Here is a 20,375-nt window from a genome sequence, read left to right as displayed (position 1 = left end):
TTTCCCAATTCTTTAGGAATGGCTGAAGTTTTGATAATTGATAAAATCTATAGTTTACCCCTACATAATGGAAATTGTTTCTGTGTTTTAGATAGGTAGAACAGGGTACTGTTTTTAAGAACGTATATTGTTATGAACAAACTAACTGCAGTTGTGGAATAACTGTATAATGATATGGCAGGAGAGGTGGCGACACAGGATAGAGAAGCTCACTGTGTGGCCTGAAGCTGGAGAGTCCTGGATTCAAATTCTGACCCTGGGTCTTACTGCTTATGTCTTCACAGTAGTAGTGGAAAAATTTATCAGTTTATCTTACCTTCAGTTTTCTCTTCTGTAAAATGGAAGCAGTTACGATTACCTTTTAAAGTTATTATGAAGGTTAAATAAAGTAATGTCGGAAAGGGACTTTCCTGGTGGTCCAATGGTTAAGACTCTGTGCTTCCAATGTAAGTGGTGCAGGTTCGATCCCGGTAGGGGGAACTAAGATCCCACATGCCTCACTGTATAACCCCCCTCAAAAAATAATAAGGTAGGAATACTTCCTGAGACAGTGCCTGGCACATACAAGTACCTCTGGGTTGGTGGCTGCTATAATCACTGCCTCATTATCAGTGCCGTCATGGCGATGATGATTTTTTTGAAGGATTTATTTATTTACTCATTTTTGGTTACATAGGGTCTTCGTTACTGCCCTTGGGCATTCTGTAGTTGCAGTGAACAGGGGCTATTCTTTACCTTCCATGCTCAGGATTCTTATTGCGATGGCTTCTCTTGTTGCAGAGCACAGACTCTAGAGCTCTGGCTCAGTGGTTGTGGCACATGGGCATATGGAATCTTCCTGGACCAGGGATTGACCCAACGTCCCCTGCATTGGCAGGCAGATTCTTAATCACTAGACCACCAGGGAAGTCCATGTTCTTTGTTTTACTTTTGTTATTATTATAGTGTTTTGAGAACAGAAATAATTTTCTCCTTCTGCTGCTGCTGCTGCTAAGTCTCTTCAGTCGTGTCTGACTCTGTGCGACCCCATAGACAGCAGCCTACCAGGCTCCCCTGTCCCTGGGGTTCTCCAGGCAAGAACACTGGAGTGGGTTGCCATTGCCTTCTCCGACAAACTATGAGCACAATCGGACATTTCTCTGGCTTAAAAAACAAAACAAAAATCAAAGGCTAAACAGAAACCCTCTCTCTGGGTTTTTGACATTTACCATCTGTCACCCTCTAGCAGGGCTTGCTTAAGTTAAAACAGTCATAAATTAAAGACTTCAAAAGTTGTGCTCATTCAAGCTGAAAGGAAAACCAGGGCAAAGTAAACACGGATGGAACACCATTAAGCTACAAGTAGGTGAAGTATGCGATTATATGGACCTACTTGTGTGTGTTATTTGCTCAGTCATGTCTGACTCTTTGCGACCCTGTGGACTGTAGCCTGCCAGGCTTCTCTGTCCATGGAATTCTCCAGGCAAGAATACTGGAGTGGGTTGCCATTTCCTCCTCCAGGGGATCTTCTGACCCAGGGATTGAACCTGGGTCTCCTGCATTGCAGGTGGGTTCTTTACCATCTGAGCCACCAGGGAAGCATACTTGTGTGGTTTCTGTAAATATGCTAATTAGAATCACTATTTCTGCTTAATTATGATAAGGAGCATTAAGGCATAATTAAACCCTCCAAAAGTGAGCTGGGATGTTTGACTCAACATTGGTGTCTATGATATGCGTGCATGCTCAGTCTTGTCTGACTCTTTGCAACCCCATGGACTGTAGCCTGCCAGGCTCCTCCTTTCCATGGAATTTTCCAGGCAAGAATACTGCAGTGGGTTGCCATTTCCTACTCCAGGTGATCTTTCAGACCCAGGGATCGAACCCGAGTCTACTGCATCTCCTGCCTTGGCAGGCAGAGTCTGTACCACTCTGCCACTGGGGGAGCCTTGTGGCTGTTCAGGCCGCAGACTGCAGGTGGCTAAGGCCCCCTCCCTCCACTGCGCCAGTTTGCCACCCCCTCCCCCGCGTGCCCACCACACCCCTACATGAGGCAAGGTGATTGTGAAAATGAAATACTAGTTATGGGGCCTGAGAGGAGAGGAACTGGGTTTTGAGGAAATTCATTTAGGGGACATAAAGAAAGTAAGGAGTAAATAAAATCTGACAATAAAATGGATAATGAAGGACCTACTGTACAGCACAGGGAACTCTGCTTAATGTTATGTGGCAGCCTGGGTGGGAGAGGGGCTTGGGGGAGAATGGACACATGAATACATACATCTGAGTCCCTTTGCTGTCCACCTGAAGCCATCACAACATTGTTAACCGGCTGTACTCCAGTGTAAAATAGAAAGCTGAAAACGAAACAGATACGACAAGTGCAGCTGTGGAGAGAGTGTGGTAGACACAGCCCAGGTGTGATTAAACTGGAGAAAATCACAGATTCATTAGATAGAAAGTTCTTGCATCATTTAGACAGGTTTATCTAGGAAGATTCAGGAGGAACTAGAGAAACAGGGGAGCAGGAAAAACTTAGGGGAGCGCCTTACAGAGCCAGGATGAGAAGGACAGATCACCAGCGCCCAGGGAGGACCTGAGGCCTGAACACTGGTGTGCACCCTGCCCCTCAAAGTGGGAAGAGGCGTGTGATGCTAGGGGAGGTTAAAGCTTTGTGAGATGGGGCAGTTAGACAAACAGCGTGGGTGTGAAGGACAAGGAACATTCCTTTGAATATCCCCAAACTTTTTGGCACCAGGGACCAGTTTTATGAAAGGGGATTTTCCCCATGAATTGGAGAAGTGGGGATGGTTTCAGGATGATTCAAGTGCATTACATTTATTGTGTACTTTATTTCTATTATTATTGCATCAGCTCCACCTCAGGTCATCAGGTATTAGATCCCGGAGGTTGGGGACCCCTCTCTCAGCTGTCTCTCCAGGGCATGGCTATCAGGTCACTGAGGCATCTTCTCTGCCTGTCATTACTTCGAGCCTTCAAATAAGAGAATTATCCCCCCAAACAGAAACATTCTCAAAGAAACAGTTTCAAATCTGTGTATATTGCTGTAAGTGGGTGATGTTTTCTACTATTATTAGGTTTGAGTTTCAAGGGTACCTGATTCCCCTTTGAATTCTAGTACTGCCTCATCATAGCTGCTTCATTGAACCACCTTTTGGTGTGAATCATTGATAGAAGCTAGCCTTCCCATGTGGCTCAGTGGTAAAGAATCCACCTGCCAATACTGGAGACATGGGTTTGATCCCTGGGTCGCAAAGATTCCCCTGGGAGAGGAAATGACAACACATTCCAATATTCTTGCCTGGGAAAATCCTATGGACAGAGGAGCCTCGCGGGCTACTGTCTGTGGGGTCCCAAAGAGTTGGATATGACTGAGTGAATCTCTATTTGATTACTAATGTTTTATCATTTTGAAGTTGATTTATTAAAATTATGTAAACATCAAGGTATGTTCATTCCCATTAGTTTTTTGTTGTAGTGGTTGTTTGTTTGTTTTGCTTTTTGGCCACACCATGTGGCATGGGGGATCTTAATTTCCTGACCATGGATTGAACCTGTGACCCCCCTGCATTGGAAGCTCAGAATCTTAACCACTGGACCATTAAAGAAATTCCATCATTAGTTATTATAATAAAATTCCAGACAGAACAAAGCCTTGAAAAAAATACAAGCACTACAGGACAGCCAGGTGCCACCTTAAACTTCAGAGATTTTCCCATGTTGAGTAAAGACGTGAAAAAAATAATTGTTTGAAATCTTAACAGCTGGCCCCATGATTCCTTTTTGGGAAGAGGAAGGAGGGAGCTGTCTCCTTGGGGGAAAGCCACTGAGGAGCAAATGCTGCAGGCACCTGGACTCCAGGGGAGGGAAAACCTGCCAGGCTGGAGATTAGAGGAAGAGTTTCTTGTTTCTGCTCCTGCAAGGAGAGGGGAGTAGGGGCAGAGGGCAGAAAGGAAAGAAATAAGACCATGAAAGAAAAGCCAGCCGGATGGATGGAAGCTGAGCCTGGTCAGGGGAAAATGACATGTCAGTGTTAGATGGTAACCCAGCCATTCCCAATCAAATTTCTTCCCTATTACTGGGATGTAAAGCCTGACTTCCATCTCTTTAGGAAATTGGACTCAATTTACACATGGAAGCAAGATCTCAGTAGTCTAGAAACCAAGAAAGCCCTTCAGGACTATTTACAAAAACCAAGGTGGGGAGGGTGGGACTTCCCTGGCAATCCAGTGGTTAAGACTTCACGCTTTCAGGGGGTGAAGGTTTGATCCTTGGTAAGGGAACTAAGATCCTACACACTGAACTTGGCCAAGGGAGGGAAAAATGCTATTCTTAAAAATAAAACCAAGAGGGGTGGGCTTTGGGCTTCCCAGGGCTGGAATTGGGACCCAGCTGAACTGACATCTTGTTTTTTCTTTCCTTTTCCCTACCAAGTTAAGTATAAAAACAAATACCTTTTTGTCTCATGCTCAGCTTTTTTTTCTTGAAGAAGTCCTCACTTTCCAGGTTTTGATTTAGCCAAGGATTTCAAAAAGCTTTCTGTTCACAGCATTCAGCTAAAAACAAGTAACAAAAGCTTGCCTGCTTACTCTAATTGCTTTAGATTAAGACCTTATCTTGCCTGGTTCTCCTCCCCTTAACTCCAGCCTCTGTGGTTACTGTCTTGACCTCCTTCCAGGATAACTTGATTCTTAATGCCCTGATTGTTTTTTTAAGTCTTTAAGCTTTCTCACTCCCCGCCCCCCCCCCCCCCATTCTGGATTAAGAGAGGAGGAGAAAGGAGTATTCTCTAAAGCAATTCATGGTTCATGTCTAAGAAAAAACAATGGTTTAAGAATTGGGAAACCCCAGGTTCTGGCCTTAGCTCTACTGTTGACTAGCAGACACTCAAGCTATTTCTAAAATAAATTAGAATTGCATCTTTTTTTTTAATAATTGAGATTTCTTTTAAATATTTAATTTATTGAGTATTTATTTCACTGCACCAGGTCTTAGTTGCAGCACATAAGATCAATCTTCCTTGTGGCATGTGGGATCTAGTATCCTGACCAGGGATCGAGCCCACACCCACTGCATTGGGAGCACAGAGTCTTAGCCACTGGACCACCAGGGAAGTCCCTGAAATACCTCTTTAATGTCTCTTCCAGGCTCAAGTCTGAATCTCTGGACCCTCATAGTTTCCCACCACATTTATTCTCTGCTTTCCCCCAGTACCAAGAAATAATCTGGTGTATTCATGAATCCTAATTCCAAATCATTAAAAACTGGTTTCTGTCTCCTTTTTTTTTCCTTCAAACTTTAGAAAACTTAAATAATTAAAACAGAAGAACTTATAAAACATAGTTTATACAGTGGTTGTCTTGCAAGCAGTCTTTAATAGACTTCTTTCAAATTCTGACAAATACACTAGGTGTTTGGTTTGGATATGCAGAACTAAAAATATCTAAAGGAGAGATTTTTAATTACTTAGTTCAATCTGTGAAATTCCTGCGAATTCTATCTGGAAGAAAGAATAAGAAAGAATATGGGGGACTTCCCTGGTGGTCCACTGGCTAAGACACTAGTCCCAATGTAGGGAGCCTGGGTTTGATCCCTGGTCAGGAAACTAGATTCCACATGCCACAGTGAAGACCTGAAGAAGCCAAATAAATAATGATAAATAAATAAAATTTAGGAGCAAAACAACAATATATATTTTTAACAAATAGAATATGGGCTTTGCAGTCTGAGAGACCTGGCCTTTTTCTTTTTCATGGTAGCAAGCAAACAGGATTTATTTCAGAGAGAAAGTACAAAACTCTCAGCATAGACACAGAGGAGGTGAAGTGCCCCAGACCGGGGCTTTGCAGTGCAACTTTAGATAAGTTATGTAACCTCTCTGAGCCTCAACTTTTAAAGACATTTCCCTGTTTTATTCATACTTTTTTAACTTTATTTTTTAATTGGAGGAAAATCGCTTTACAATGTTGTGATGGTTTCTGCCATAAAAACATGAAATGCTTCACCAATTTGCATGTCATCCTTGAGCAGAGGCCATGCTAATCTTCTTTGTATCATTCCAATTTAAGTATATGTGCTGCCAAAGTGAGCACTGAGCCTCAATTTCTTCATCTGTGAAATGGGAATGATACCTCCCTTGCAGGACTGTTGTGAGGATCACATGCCAGGTATATATTAAGTACTCAATACATGTTCATGTTCTCCTCCATTAAACACCATCTTATTTTTTACTTTGCTCACCAAGAGCACACGCTTGGGCCTGAAACAGCCTAGGTTCAATGGCCTGATCCCACAATTTTAGCAACTCGGTGATTTGGGACAAGTTGTTAACAATCTCGGAAGCACTGTTTTCTCATCTGGAAAATGGAGTTAGCACCAACAGTGCCCAGCTCCAGGAAGCGTTCACGAACTAGTCAGATCCATCAGAATCACATTAAATCTCCATGGAGACAGCAGGGATACTGAGAGAGTGCTGATGTTGAGTGGCTGCTGAGTTGCTGACGAGGGCTCAGCCAGGTGGCCAGGAGGAGGCTCCATCCTTCTCTTTCTTGATTTTACCTTTACTTGCCCCACTTTTCTTTTTTTTTACTATTTTAAATTAATTTTTTGGCTATGCTGCTGCTGCTAAGTCGCTTCAGTCATGTCCGACTCTGTGCGACCCCATAGACGGCAGCCCACCAGGTCCCCTCGTCCCTGGGATTCTCCAGGCAAGAACACTGGGGTGGGTTGCCATTTCCTTCTCCAATGCATGAAAGTGAAAAGTGAAAGTGAAGACACTCAGACGTGTCTGACTCTTCGTGACCCCATGGACTGCAGCCCACAACGCTCCTCCACCCATGGGATTTTCCAGGCAAGAGTATTGGAGTGGGGTGCCATCGCCTTTCAGTTCAGTTCAGTTCACTTCAGTTCAGTCGCTCAGTTGTGTCCGAATCTTTGCCGCCCCATGAATCGCAGCACGCCAGGCCTCCCTGTCCATCACCAACTCCCGGTGTTTGAGTTCACTCAAACTCACATGCATCGAGTCAATGATGCCATCCAGCCATCTCATTCTGTTGTCCCCTTTTCCTCCTGCCCCTAATCCCTCCCAGCATCAGAGTCTTTCCCAATGAGTCAACTCTTCGCATGAGGTGGCCAAAGTACTGGAGTTTCAACTTTAGCATCATTCCTTCCGAAGAACACCCAGGACTGATTTCCTTTAGAATGGACTGGTTGGATCTCCTTGCAGTCCAAGGGACTCTCAGGAGTCTTCTCCAACAGCAGAGTTCAAAAGCATCAATTCTTCAGTGCTCAGCTTTCTTCACAGTCCAACTCTCACATCCATACTTGACCACTGGAAAAACCATAGCCTTGACTAGATGGACCTTTGTTGGCAAAGTAATGTCTCTGCTTTTGAATATGCTATCTAGGTTCGTCATAACTTTTCTTCCAAGGAGTAAGTGTCTTTTAATTTCATGGCTGCAGTCATCATCTGCAGTGATTCTGGAGCCCAGAAAAATAAAGTCTGACACTGTTTCAACTGTTTCCCCATCTATTTCCCATGAAGTGATGGGACCAGATGCCATGATCTTAGTTTTCTGAGTGTTGAGCTTTAAGCCAACTTTTTCACTCTCCTCTTTCACTTTCATCAAGAGGCTTTTGAGTTCCTCTTCACTTTCTGCCATAAGGGTGGTGTCATCTGCATATCTGAGGTTATAGATATTTCTCCCGGCAATCTTGATTCCAGCTTTCCATCGCCTTGGTGGGTCTCAATTGCAGCATGTGGGATCTTTCATTGTGGGGTGCGGGCTTCTCTCTACATGTGGCTCCCAGGCTCAGTAGTTGTGACTTGCAAACTTCATTGCCCTGTGGCTTGTGGCATCTTAGTTCCCCCATCAGGGATCAAACCCTCATCCCCTGCATTGGAAGGCAGATTTTTAACCACTGGACCACCAGGGAAAGCCCCTCCCCACTTTTCTTTGTCTTTCTCCTTTATCTTCTCTCTCAGTTTCTGCTGTGTGAAAAATGGTTGCATCCAGAGTGGTATGACATGTAACCCATATATTTTCTTTCCCTGCATGACCTCCATAAGTCTTGTGTCTGTGCATGACTCCTTCTCAGTGCTGGGTTTTTGATTCCACGTCCCCAGGTAGAATACTGTGTGTTGAACTCTGTGCCATGGATTTGGTGCTGTGCGCCCTCCTTTGCCTCTGATACCTCCAAGATGAAAAGACCTAATTGCTAAGAGTCCTGGGGACAGAAGTATTTCTCAGGAAGGACCATGACTTAGCATCTTTGCATTTCTCTTTTACCTCTGAAAGAACATAGTCTGCTTGTTCTGTCTTGTGGCCTCTTGTTTGATCATGCTATGCATAATAAATTAATGTGGCATTTCCAACAGGAGTAATTCTACTTACTTCTTTCCCTGAATATTTAGACTGTGGCCAAATGGCTTCTTGTTTTTACTTAAGAGTTAAACAAGAGGGACTTCCCTGGTGGTGCCATGGTTAAGACTGTGCTTTCCAATGCAGGGGCTGCAGGTGCAATCCTTGATGGGGGACCAAGATCCCATATGCCTCACTGCTCAAAAACCAAAACGCAAAACAGAAGCAATATTGTAACAAATTCAATAAACAACTTTAAAAATGGTCCACATCAAGAAAATTCTTAAAACATATATACGTGTGCATATGTAGTCTATATGTATGTGCACGAGTATAACCCTTTGTACTAAATAGTTTGGCTTTTTACAGCAAACTACATTAGAAGCCAATTTGTTCAGACATGGATGCTTTGAAATGTAAATTCATAGTCCCTACTAACAAAGAACCATAGGAATTTGATGTTCTGTGCACATTTGGCGGCACAACCTGACTTTATGTCACCTGTTTGGGAGGCTGAATGGTATATTATATATATATATATATATATATATATATATATATATATATATATATCGTATAATCTTGGACTTAAATTCCAAAACCCTGGCTAGAATTTTCTGCTTAGCCTTTCGTCCACAACTGATGGTTTTACCCCAGAGCTAAAGACAAATGAAGAACAAAAACAGGCCTGTTGCTGTGTTGATTATTTCTTGCTCACCTCTATTTCTCTATTAAAAATTTTTTTAAGGTATATATTTTTTTAATGTGGACCAATCTTTTTCAATGGCCACATCATACAGCATGCAGGATCTTTAGTTGGGGCATGCAAACTCTTCGTTGTGGCATGCAGGATCTAGTTCCCTGACCAGGGATGGAAACCCAGCCCCTTTGCATTGGGAGCTCAGAGTCTTAGCCACTGGACCACCAGGGGAGTCCTAGACCCATTGTTTCTTGACTGCTTTCCCTTCGTGCCTGCAGTCCTTTCTCCCCTTAAGATCATTAATTACTGAGACCTGTTTAAGGGCAAGCATTGTGGCCAGGCTTAGATCACAAAATGCCTTGGACCAAAATGAGGTCATGCTTGATTCTCTTTCTCCAGGGACCCCCTCCCCTATCTGCTTACAACACCCCATGTTGACATAAAGGAAATTTCCAGTTATTTCAACCAGACCATCAGATGCTCTGGACCAAACTCAAGACTGTTAGATTTGTACTCTGTATATTTCCTCAGGCTTCCCAGGTGGCTCAAGTGGTAAAAATCCACCTACCAATGCAAGAGATACAGGTTTGATCCCTGGGTCAGGAAGATCCCCTGGAGGAGGAAATGACAACCCACTCCAGTATTCTTGTCTGGAACGTTCCATGGACAGAGGAGCCTGGCAGGCTACAATCCACGGGGTTGCAAAGAGTCAGACACAGCTTAGCCACTGGACACACACACACATGCATGTAATTACCCATATTTTGTCTTTCCTCTTGTCATCATGGGCATTAAAGTCTTAAAATGAGGGTCTGGAAGCTTTTTTTCAGGGACAACCAGGAAGGGTGGTGGCTGACTAGCCCACTCAAGAAGGCTGTTCCCTTGCTCTCTGTCCGTTCCTTGCCCGACCAGTGCCTGCTTCATTTATACTTACTCTGGCCTTCCTACATACTTGCCTTGGGTGCCAGCTAGTGATTGTTCTTATCAAAGGGGCGGTGAGGTGTGTGCCCTTCTGTTGGTTTCCCTGGTAATCGATGAGCCCATCTGACATCAACTCCCCTGTAACTGGCAATCTCCCCCTCCACCAGGAGCAAAGACTGCTGCCACGTCCTGAAGGTGTATGCTGCACAGGGTGGGAGGTCGCTCCAGGACTTTGCTTCAGACACAGAAGCTCCCCATCTGTCAAACCACTGATGTCTCTGTTGCCTGATCCATGTGTGCATGCTAAGGCACTTCAGTCAGGCCTGACTCTTTGCAACTTTATGGGCTTGTAGCCCGGCAGGTTCCTTTGTTCATGGGATTCTTCCGTCAAGAACACTGGAGTGGGTTTGCCATTCCCTTCTCCAGGGGATCTTCCTGGTGCAGGGATCGAACCCCCATCTCCTGTGTCTCCTGCATTGCTAGTGGATTCTTCACCGCTGAGCCACCGGGGAAGCCCTCTGTTGCCCAATCCAGGCTTTCATCAGTCTTGAAGCTGGGCAAATGCAGGCTTTGTAGGCCTGTGAGGTGCAGTCCAACAGGTGGGCATAAAGAGACCATTTTCCAGAGCCCCTCAGGAAGGGGTGAGAAACTTGACAGCTTGGGGTGGTGGTGACAATTACCAAAAGGAGAGGTGGTGGGGTGGGGGAGTCCCTGGGACCTGCCAGGGTGGAATAGGAGAGTTTGAAAGGAGCCTGCCTGGGCCTGTGGATCTCCCCCTGGGGGGACTTAGGAGAAAGGGTTCCTCAAATACACGGATAAATATACTCTGCACTATAATAGGATTCCATTTGAAACGGTTACAGCCGAGGTGTTATGAGCCCATTCTTGTGTCACAGAAAGCTAGGCTGTTCCTCCATTTGGAAGGTATTGTTTTATTTTCCTTGTTCCTAAAATAGCACAAAGGAAGGCTTCTGTTTGTTCTTTTACCTTGTGCTAATCCTAGAGCAACATGAATATGCTCACTGTACACGGATCTTGAAACAACAGTGAAAACTTCCAACACGGGAAGACAATTAATTCCCACTCCTTCCCCCTTTCCTCTTGGATTCCAATGACTGGCTGTGTTTAACCCTAGATTTGCCTACTCTTTCCCAGAAAAGTCACAGCTAGCATGCATGGATCTACTAGCAGGAGCATAGATTCAGTAGGATGTGGGATTCCAGCTTGATTCTCCAGGGGCTGACATCTCATCAGAGAACTAGTCCTGAAGAGCATATGTTCAGTGCTGAGTTTGGGGGTCTGTATGATAATGGCTTCAGGAATGCAGCTGAGACAAAAATCCCTGAGGGTTGAAACACTCAAGCTTCTTGGAGAAGGTGGGCCTCCAAGGATAGATGTAGAGAAGGAGTAAAGAGAGGAGGTGAGTAAGTCATAAAGAGCAAAACAAATATTGTATATTAATGCATGTATGATATGTATTATGGCAGGCTACAGTCTATGGGGTCTATATGACAAAAGTCACGACCAAAGTGACTCAGCATGCATGCACCACACATATATACAGAATCTAGGAAAACAGTACTGATGAACCTTTTACAGAGAAGAAATGGAGATGCAGATGTAGGGAATGGACTTGTGGACACGGCGGGGGAAGGAGAGGCTAGGACAAATTGAGAAGGTAGCATTGATGTATATACACTCACTCACTCTCAAAGTCACTCAGATGTGTCTGACTCTTTGAGACCCCATGGACTACAGCCTGCCAGGCTCCTCTGTCCATGGGATTTCCCAGGCAAAAATACTGGAGTGGGTTGCCATTCCCATCTCCAGGAGATCTTCCCAATCCAGGGATCAAACCTGAGTCTCCTTCATTGCAGGCAGATTCTTCACCATTTGAACCACCAAGGAAGCCCCATGTATGCTCATAACTTGTGGGAGGCTGCTATATAGCACAGGGAGCCCAACCTGGAGCTCTGTGATGACCTAGAGAGGTGGAATGCGGGGCGAGGGAGGCTCAAGAGGGTAAGGGGATATATACATATATATCATTATGACTGATTAATATTGATGTACGGCAGAGAGCACCACACCATTGTAAGGCAATTATCCTCCAATTTAAAGATACATAGGGAGAGAGAGAGGCAGGTGGAGGGTGCAGGCAAGAGCAGCCTGTGTGGGGCATCTCTGTGGAAGAAGAGGGACCCAGTTCACTGGAGACAGCAGTCATGGCTGAAGCAATTTCAGATTCAGTGAAAGCCTAAAGTAGGACTTTCCCCAGATTAATGGAAACCCCGTGTGTTGCAAACATATCCATCAGAGCATTAGAGGGAGGTAATGGATGACCTGACTCCTGGGGCCTGCCCCCTGAATATGGAGTCGGGAGGGGGACAATGTTTGGAGAGGCTCAGCCTCTGTACATCTGCTTGCTCTCCTGTGTTGCTCTGCCCAGTTGGGGCTGAGATAAGAGTGCATGTGCCCCTTCCTGCTCCCTGTAAACTCAGCTCGTATTAGGTCTTTCTTTCACTCTCTCCCTTCCTCTGCCTTTTCTGCTCACGGCCAGATGTTGAGAAGTCCTTCCTCGCTGTGAGTTTTGGATGGAATGTCCACGTGTGACATCAGTCTTTAGTGCGCATGCCCAGATTAGCAGGGAGGGTAAACGATGGGAACTCTATCAATACCCACCTGGTCTGAGGATCATGAGTCTCCAGGCCCAGCTCTAACACTTTTTAGCTCCTTGAATGCTGGCATTTCAACTACCTGCTCATCAGTTTCATTTATTTGTAAAATGGAGACATGAATACCTCCCTATCTACCTCACACAATTTCCTTGAGGCTCAAATGAAATGTGGTTGTGAAAGTGCTTTGGAGACAAAGAAATGTATTTATTAGGAGTAACTCAATACTTGAGGGTGAATGAGGGGGAAGGTGGTAAAACTGGGATGTCTCAATAAATCCCATCCCGTCCTATGATTTTATAAAATTGTTTTACACTACTTTGTCGTTGGTCAGTAACTAGGTTGTGTTCACCTGTAGCCCACCAGGCTCATCTGTCCATGGAATTCTCCGGGCAAGAATACTTGAGTGGGTTGCCATGCCCTCCTCCAAGTTGATCTTTCAGACCCAGGGATCGAACCCACATCTCTTATGTCTCCTGCATTGGCAAGCGGGTCCTTTACCACTAGTGCCACCTGGGCCTCTTATTATATGAACACAAGTCAGATTGGATTAGGGTCCACCTGTATGACTTTGTTTAACTTTAATTACCTTTTTGAAGACACTCTCCTAAGACAGTCACTTTCTGAGGTCTTGGGGTTAGAACTTTAACATAGGAATGGGGGGCAGGGGTTACAACTCAACCCTTAACTCACACTGTGGGCAAGGTAAAAAGAATCAAGACGAATGGAGAAGCCACTGGGAACTATTAACAGCAGAAGCTTCCATCATCCTTGGGCCTGGAGAAACAAAAGAGAAAGGGTGTGCTATTCCTAGAACCCATCCAGAGCTGTGGTCATAGGAGAGGGGCCACCCGGCATGGGTGCTATATGACAGAGGAAGGCACCCATGGTGGAGACCAGGCTCTGGCAGGGATGGAGGGAGGGAGAAGACCCACCCCTCTCTCTCCCCGCCCTTCACACTCCTCTCTTCACACTCTAATAGTGCTTCCCTTTTGGTCAAGAGCCGAGAAAGAGGCGCTAAGAACAGCAAAGCCTGGGGGCTGCAGCTTGTAGATGTCAGGCTTTGAGGCAGGGAACGGGATGACAAGTGTGGCCAGGAGTGGGAGGGGAGTGGTAGGATTTGAGTGGGACAATGAAGAATCACCAGCTCAGTGGAGAAAACAAAGACATTTCCAAAGGAGGAATTAATTATGCATACCCAGTAACATAAATGGGCTTTAAAGTATCATTGGAAAACAGAAAATGCTACTTAGCTGCAAAAAATATTAGTCATACATTTGAAACTGAACCACGTATTCATGTAACCATTTCCAGTCCCAGAAGTTACTATTCTAAGATACTTGTTTGCAGAAGTAAAGCAGAATGATAGAAAAATAGGTTTGTCAATCTTGTCATGTTGAACACTTATGTTCTTAAAATGGGATGGGAAGTATTATTGGAAGGGTTTTGGAATAGAAAGCAGCTCTCTGACTCAGGAGGGTGCCTGTGTGACCACACCCATCAATCATCACAGCATGGTTATATGAACTGGGTACGACCCCTGTGTTATCGCGCTGGGTGCACCATAACAAAATACCATAGGCTGGTGGCTTTGACTACAGAAATTTGTTTTCTCACCACTCTGGAGGCTGGAAGCCTGAGACCCAATGTTGACAGGGTGAATGTCTGCTGAGAGCTCCCTTTGGGAGCTCCTTTTCAGTGTGTGCTCACACGGTCTTTCCTAGGTGACTCTGCAGGGGGAAAAAGCGAGAGGGATGGAGGGAGGGGGAGAAAGAGTGATCTCTTGGTGTCTCTCTCTCTTTTTTTTTTTTTTTTTTTGCTGCTGCTGCTGCTAAGTCGCTTCAGTTGTGTCCGACTCTGAGCGACCCCATAGACGGTAGCCCACCAGGCTCCCCCGTCCCTGGGATTCTCCAGGTAAAAACACTGGGTGGGTTGCCATTTCCTCCTCCACTTCTTTTTTTTTTTACCTAAGTTCAAATCATCCTGACTTCTGTCCTGGTTTTAGCACTAAAAACCCCACATCTGGGAAAGCTCGGGGTCGCTGAGCCTTATATGCTGCTGCTGCTGCTAAGTCGCTTCAGTCGTGTCCAACTCTATGTGACCCCATAGAAGGCAGCCCACTCAAATGAACTTGAAATGAAAAAGGAGACATTTCAACAGACAACACAGAAAGAGAAAGGATCATTAAGAGACAATTAGAAACAACTGCATGACAATAAAATGGATAACCTGGAACAAATGGACAAATTCTTAGAAAAGTACAATCTTCTAAGGCTGAACCAGGAAAAAATAGAAAATATGAATAAGTCAAGCACCAACACCAGTCACAAGCTCTAACTATGAACAGATCAATCACAAGCACTACTAACTGGGATCAAAAGTCTCCAACAAAGAAATGCCCAGGACTTCACAGATGAATGCTCTCAAATGGGAGAGATGGGATAATACCTATGCTGGTCAAACTGTTCCAGAAAAATGTGGAGGGAGGAGCATTCCCAACTCATTCTGCGAGGCCAGCATCACCATGAACCAAAAGGAAGCAGAAATGCCACACAGAAAAGAAAATTACAGGCTAACATCACTGATGAACATCAACGCAAAAATCCTGGGCAAAATTGTAGCAAAAACCAAACAAAAACACATGAAAAGGATCATACACCAAGTTCAAGTGGGGTTTATCCCAGGGATTCAAAGATTCTTCGCTATCTGCAAATCAATCAATGTGATACACTATATTAACAAACTGAAAGATAAAAAGCATATGATAATCTTGATCGATGCAGAGAAAGGTTTTGACAAAACTAAATACCAGTTAAAAAGCACTCCATAAATGGGCATGGAAGATACCTACCTCAACATAAGAAAGGTCATATAGGAAAATCTCTCAGCAAACATTATTCTCAATGGTGTCAAAATGTAAGCATTTCCTCTAAGATCAGCATCAAGATCATGGGGCCCACTCTATTCCTATTAATCAATATAGTTTTTTTTTTAAGTCATAGACACAGCAATCAGAGAAGAAAACGAGAAAGAACACATATTGGAAAAGAAGAAGTCCATCTGTCATTGATTGCAGATGACCTGTTTCTATTCATAGAAGACCCTATAGATAGAACCAGAAAATTACTAGAGCTAATCAATGAATTTAGTAAAGCCCAGGATACAAAATTAATACACAGAAATCCTTTGCAGACTTACAGCACAACAAGAAAAATCAGAAAGAGAAACTAAGAAAAAAGTGCCATTCCCCACTGCAACAAGAAGAACAGCATAGCTAGGAATGCTGCTGCTGCTAAGTCACGTCAGTCATGCCTGACTCTGTGCGACCCCATAGATGGGAGCCCACCAGGCTCCCCCATCCCTGGGATTCTCCAGGCAAGAACACTGGAGTGGGTTGCTATTTCCTTCTCCAATGCATGAAGGTGAAATGTGAAAGTGAAGTCGCTCAGTCGTGTCCGACTCTTTGGGACCTCATGGAGTGTAGCCTATCAGGCTTCTTGTACATGGGATTTTCCAGGCAAGAGTACTGGAGTGGGTTTCCATTTTTCTTCCCCAATAGCTAGGAATAAAGTTATCTAAACAGACAAAACACATGTATGCAGAAAGACAGGCTGTATGATGAAACATAGCCAAGTTGAAATAAACAGATAGAAAGATATGCCTTGTTCTTGAATTGAAAGAACACATGTATACCTGTGGCGGATTCATTTTGATATTTGGCAAAACTAATACAATTATGTAAAGTTTAAAAATAAAATAAAAAAACACATAATAAAAATGATTAAAAAAAAGAAAGAAATCAATGTTGTGAAAATGACTATACTACCCAAAGCAATCTGAAGATTCAATTCATCCCTATCAAACAACCAATGACATTTTTTTAATGAACTAGGACTAATAATTTTACAATTTATATGGGGGGAAAAAGACCCAGAAGGGCCAAAGCAATCTTGGAAAGAAAGGTGGAACTGGAGGAATCAACCTTCTGACTTCAGACTATACTCCCAAGACACTATGGTACAGGCACAAAAGCAGAAACAGAGAGCAAAGGAACAAAACACAAAGCTGAGAGATGAACCCACACTCCTATAGGCATCTTTTCTTTGACAAGGGAGGCAAGAAGGTACAGTGGAGAAAGGACAGAAAAGAGAGCCTCTTCAGTAAGTGGTGCTGGGAAACTGGACAACTACATGTAAAAGAATGAAATTAGAACACTTCTTCATACTATACACAAAAATAATTCACAATGGATTAAAGACCAAAAGTAAGGCCAGAAACTATAAAATTCTTAGAGGAAAACACAGGCAGAACACTCTTTGCCATTTATCACAGCAAGACCTCCGAGAATGACTGAAATAAAAATAAAAATAAATGGCATCTAGAGAAACTTCAAAGTATATAAGCAGCAAAGAAAACTATAAACAAGATGAAAAGACAACCCTCAGAATAGGAGAAAGCAATTGTAAATGAAGCAACTGACAAAGGATTATCTACAAAGTACACAAGTAGATCATCGAGCCTAATATCAGATAAAAAGCAACCAACTGAAAAGTGACCAGAAGACATGAACAAATTTATCCAAAGACGACATTAAGAAGGCCACCAAACACATGCAAAGATGCTCCACATCACTCATTATTAATGAAACGCTAATCAAAACTACATGAGGTATCACCTCACACCAGTCAGAATGGCCATCATCAATAATTCTACAAATAATAAATGCTGGACAGGACATGGAAGAAAGGGAACCCTCTTGCACTGTTGGTAGACATGTAAATGGATACAGCCACTATGGAGAAGGAATGTAGGTTTCTTTAAAAAGTAGGAATAAAGCTACCATATGATGCAACAATCCCCTACTGGCCATATACCCGGAGAAAACCATACCTCTAAAAAGACACATCTACCCCAATGTCCACTGCAGCACTATTTAAAATAGCCAGGGCATGGAAGCAACCTAATGTCTATCAAGAGAACAATGTATAAAGAAGTCGTGGAACATATACACAATGGAATATTACTCAACCATGAAAAGGAACAATACGAGTCAGTTTAACTGAGGTAGATGGACCTAGAAACTGTGATAGAGAGTGAAGTAAGTCAGAAAGAGAAAAACAAATATAGTATATGAATGCATACACATGGAATCTTGTAAAATGGTACTGGTGAATATTTGAAGGGCAGAAATAGATACACAGATGTAGAGGAAGAACTTGTGAACTCAGCTGGAGAAGGAGAGGGTGGGATGAATTGAGAGAGTAGCACTGAAACATCACCTACTACCATATGTAAAATAGCTAGCTAGTGGGAAGTTGCTATATAACATGGGGAGCCCAGCATTGTCCTCTGTGATGACCTAGAGGGTGGGATGGTGGGAAGTAGGAGGCAGGCTCACCAAAGAGTGGATAATATACTTATGGCCTATTCGTGTTGTTGTATGAGGAAAACAAACCAAACAATGTAAAGCAGTTATCCTTCAATTAAAAATTAATAAATACAATCTGAAAACTATCATTCAACACATTTGTACTGTCATCTAAAGCTATATGGGATCATCTTCTATTCCTAGCTATTTTTCCACTGTAAGTGCTTATAAATGTCATTAAAGGTTTTGAAAATATGATTTTAATAGCTACACAGTATTGCTTAATATCTCACACAAACATAATAACATTTCAGTCTCAACATAGAAACATAATACCAAAAAAGGTTTGCATTTTAAACTAAAGCTTGCATTTTAATTCAGTTCAGTGAGAATTCCTCTGAAGATCTAAAATTCTTATGAAAAGTACATTATGTGGAGTCCTTCTTGCTTTCATCTGTTATGCCGTATTCTCATTTACTTCTAAGGACTCTTGGACTTTTGACATTTTTGCCTTAGGCTATAATTTTTGACTGAGATAAAATCTTAAATTTAGATATTAAGAATGTCAAGAAGCACTCTTGTAAGTGTGAGCCACTCAGTCGTATCCAGTTATTCGTGACCCATGGACTGTAGCCCACCAGGTCCTCTGTCCACAGAATTTTCCAGGCAAGAATATTGGAGTGTGTAGCCATTCCTTTCTCAAGGGGCTCTTCCTGATCTAGGGGTCAAACCCTGGTCTCCTGCATTGCAGGCAGACTCTTTACCATATGAACCACCAGAGAACCCTGACCCTGGTGTACATGGGTGTAAAAATCCTCAAAAGAATATTAGCAAACCAAATTGAAGACACATTAGAAAGAATCATACACATGATCAAATGGAATTTATTCTGTGCCTGCAAGCATGATTTATTATTTGCACATCAATCACTGTGATACACAATATGAGCAAAATTAAGATTGAAATCATGTGATCTCAATAATTGCAGAAAAAGCTTTCAACAAAGTGTAACATCAATTTTGGAACAATCTCTCAATACAGTGGTTAAACATGGAACATCCTAAAGGGTATATAAGACAAGCCCACAGCTAACATCCAAGTCAGTGGTAAAGAGGTGAAAGATTTTCCTAAAAGATCAGGAATAGTACAAGGATGCCCACTCTCCCCAATCTTGTTCAACATAGTAGTGGAAGTGTCCTACCCAGAATAAGTAGGCAAGAAAAGGAAATAAAAGCATCCCCATTGGAACAAATGAAGTTACACTGCCACTATTCGATTATGGCAAAATTTATATGAAACCATAAAAACTCCACCAAGTAACAAGTATTAAAACGAATAAACTCAGCAATGTAGCAGGATATGAGCCATCAGAGAGAGAACAGAACAGTACCATATACAAATGCATCAAACAACAACAACAACAACCATGAAATAAATTTTACCGATGAGCAGAAACACCTGTACAGTCACAGGCTCCAAGACATAGAGTCTGGATTCAAATTCCACCTTACACTGACCTGCAGAGTGACCCAGGGCAAATCACACAATGATCTGAGGCTCAACATATTCAACTGTAATATGGACACAAACCCAGTATCTCCTCCCAGGGCTGTGAAACTCCAAGGAAATGCTTATTTAGGCCTGGGCATTGGAGTGTCTCCGGGAGCCTCTCCCTGTATGAAACTCCTCTAGAACTGGGCTCTCCTGATCCTGTGGGTGAGGGTCAAGTGTAGAGCCTGGGAGCCAAATGGGACTGGACAATGACGAGGACAAAAAAAATACTAGCTCTGTGTCAGGGAGGGAAGCCACCTCCTTTCCAGATCTCAGAGTGGGGCCTGCACCGAAGGCCCGGGGGATGCACAATCAGATGTGAACCCTGAACCGCCCCCCCCCCCACCCCAGCAGGGATGGAGCCTTCCTGGCAAGAACCTTCTCTCTGGTCCGGGCTCCAGTGTGATGTGGTGCTGCTCCCTGAGTTCTTCAGGTCTCCACCAGGCAAAGAGCTCTTGGGACTTGGAGGTCTATTAAACCACAGGTGCCTGAGAGTCAGAATGACACAAGGACTAACAACATTGAAAATTAGCTATATTAAAAAAAATGACAGAAGTACAGACAGGGCAGGGGATGAGAAGCAGAAGGATTGACTACCTCACAAGCCTTTAGCAGAAATATCTCCACACCAGCTCAGCAGAGCCCACAGGAGGAAAATATAATGGAAAAGCAGGCTATGGATGTATCTCTACACTGCTGGACCCAGGGACCCAAGTCCCAATCCACCAACATCATTTTGCATATCCAGACAGCAAGAGGGAGAAACACAGACCTTGCCTTAGGAAGTCTCAGCCAGACTT

General features: G+C 43.5%; 1 protein-coding gene and 1 non-coding gene across 3 annotated transcripts in view; both read right to left on the bottom strand.

Moving 5' to 3' along the window:
* LOC139179644 (liprin-alpha-1-like) overlaps window positions 1-20,375 on the bottom strand; it is a 304,559-nt gene that overhangs the window by 77,260 nt on the left and 206,924 nt on the right. The window lies entirely within an intron of this gene.
* LOC139179833 (U6 spliceosomal RNA) lies at window positions 5,986-6,092 on the bottom strand. The gene has a single exon (XR_011564188.1). It is a non-coding gene; the product is annotated as a U6 spliceosomal RNA (small nuclear RNA).

Source organism: Bos indicus, chromosome 25 (assembly GCF_029378745.1).
Source record: "Bos indicus isolate NIAB-ARS_2022 breed Sahiwal x Tharparkar chromosome 25, NIAB-ARS_B.indTharparkar_mat_pri_1.0, whole genome shotgun sequence".
NCBI classification, from domain to species: Eukaryota; Metazoa; Chordata; class Mammalia; order Artiodactyla; family Bovidae; genus Bos; species Bos indicus.
Note: the sequence above shows the minus strand (reverse complement) of the source record. Positions and strands in the feature narration are given on the sequence as shown.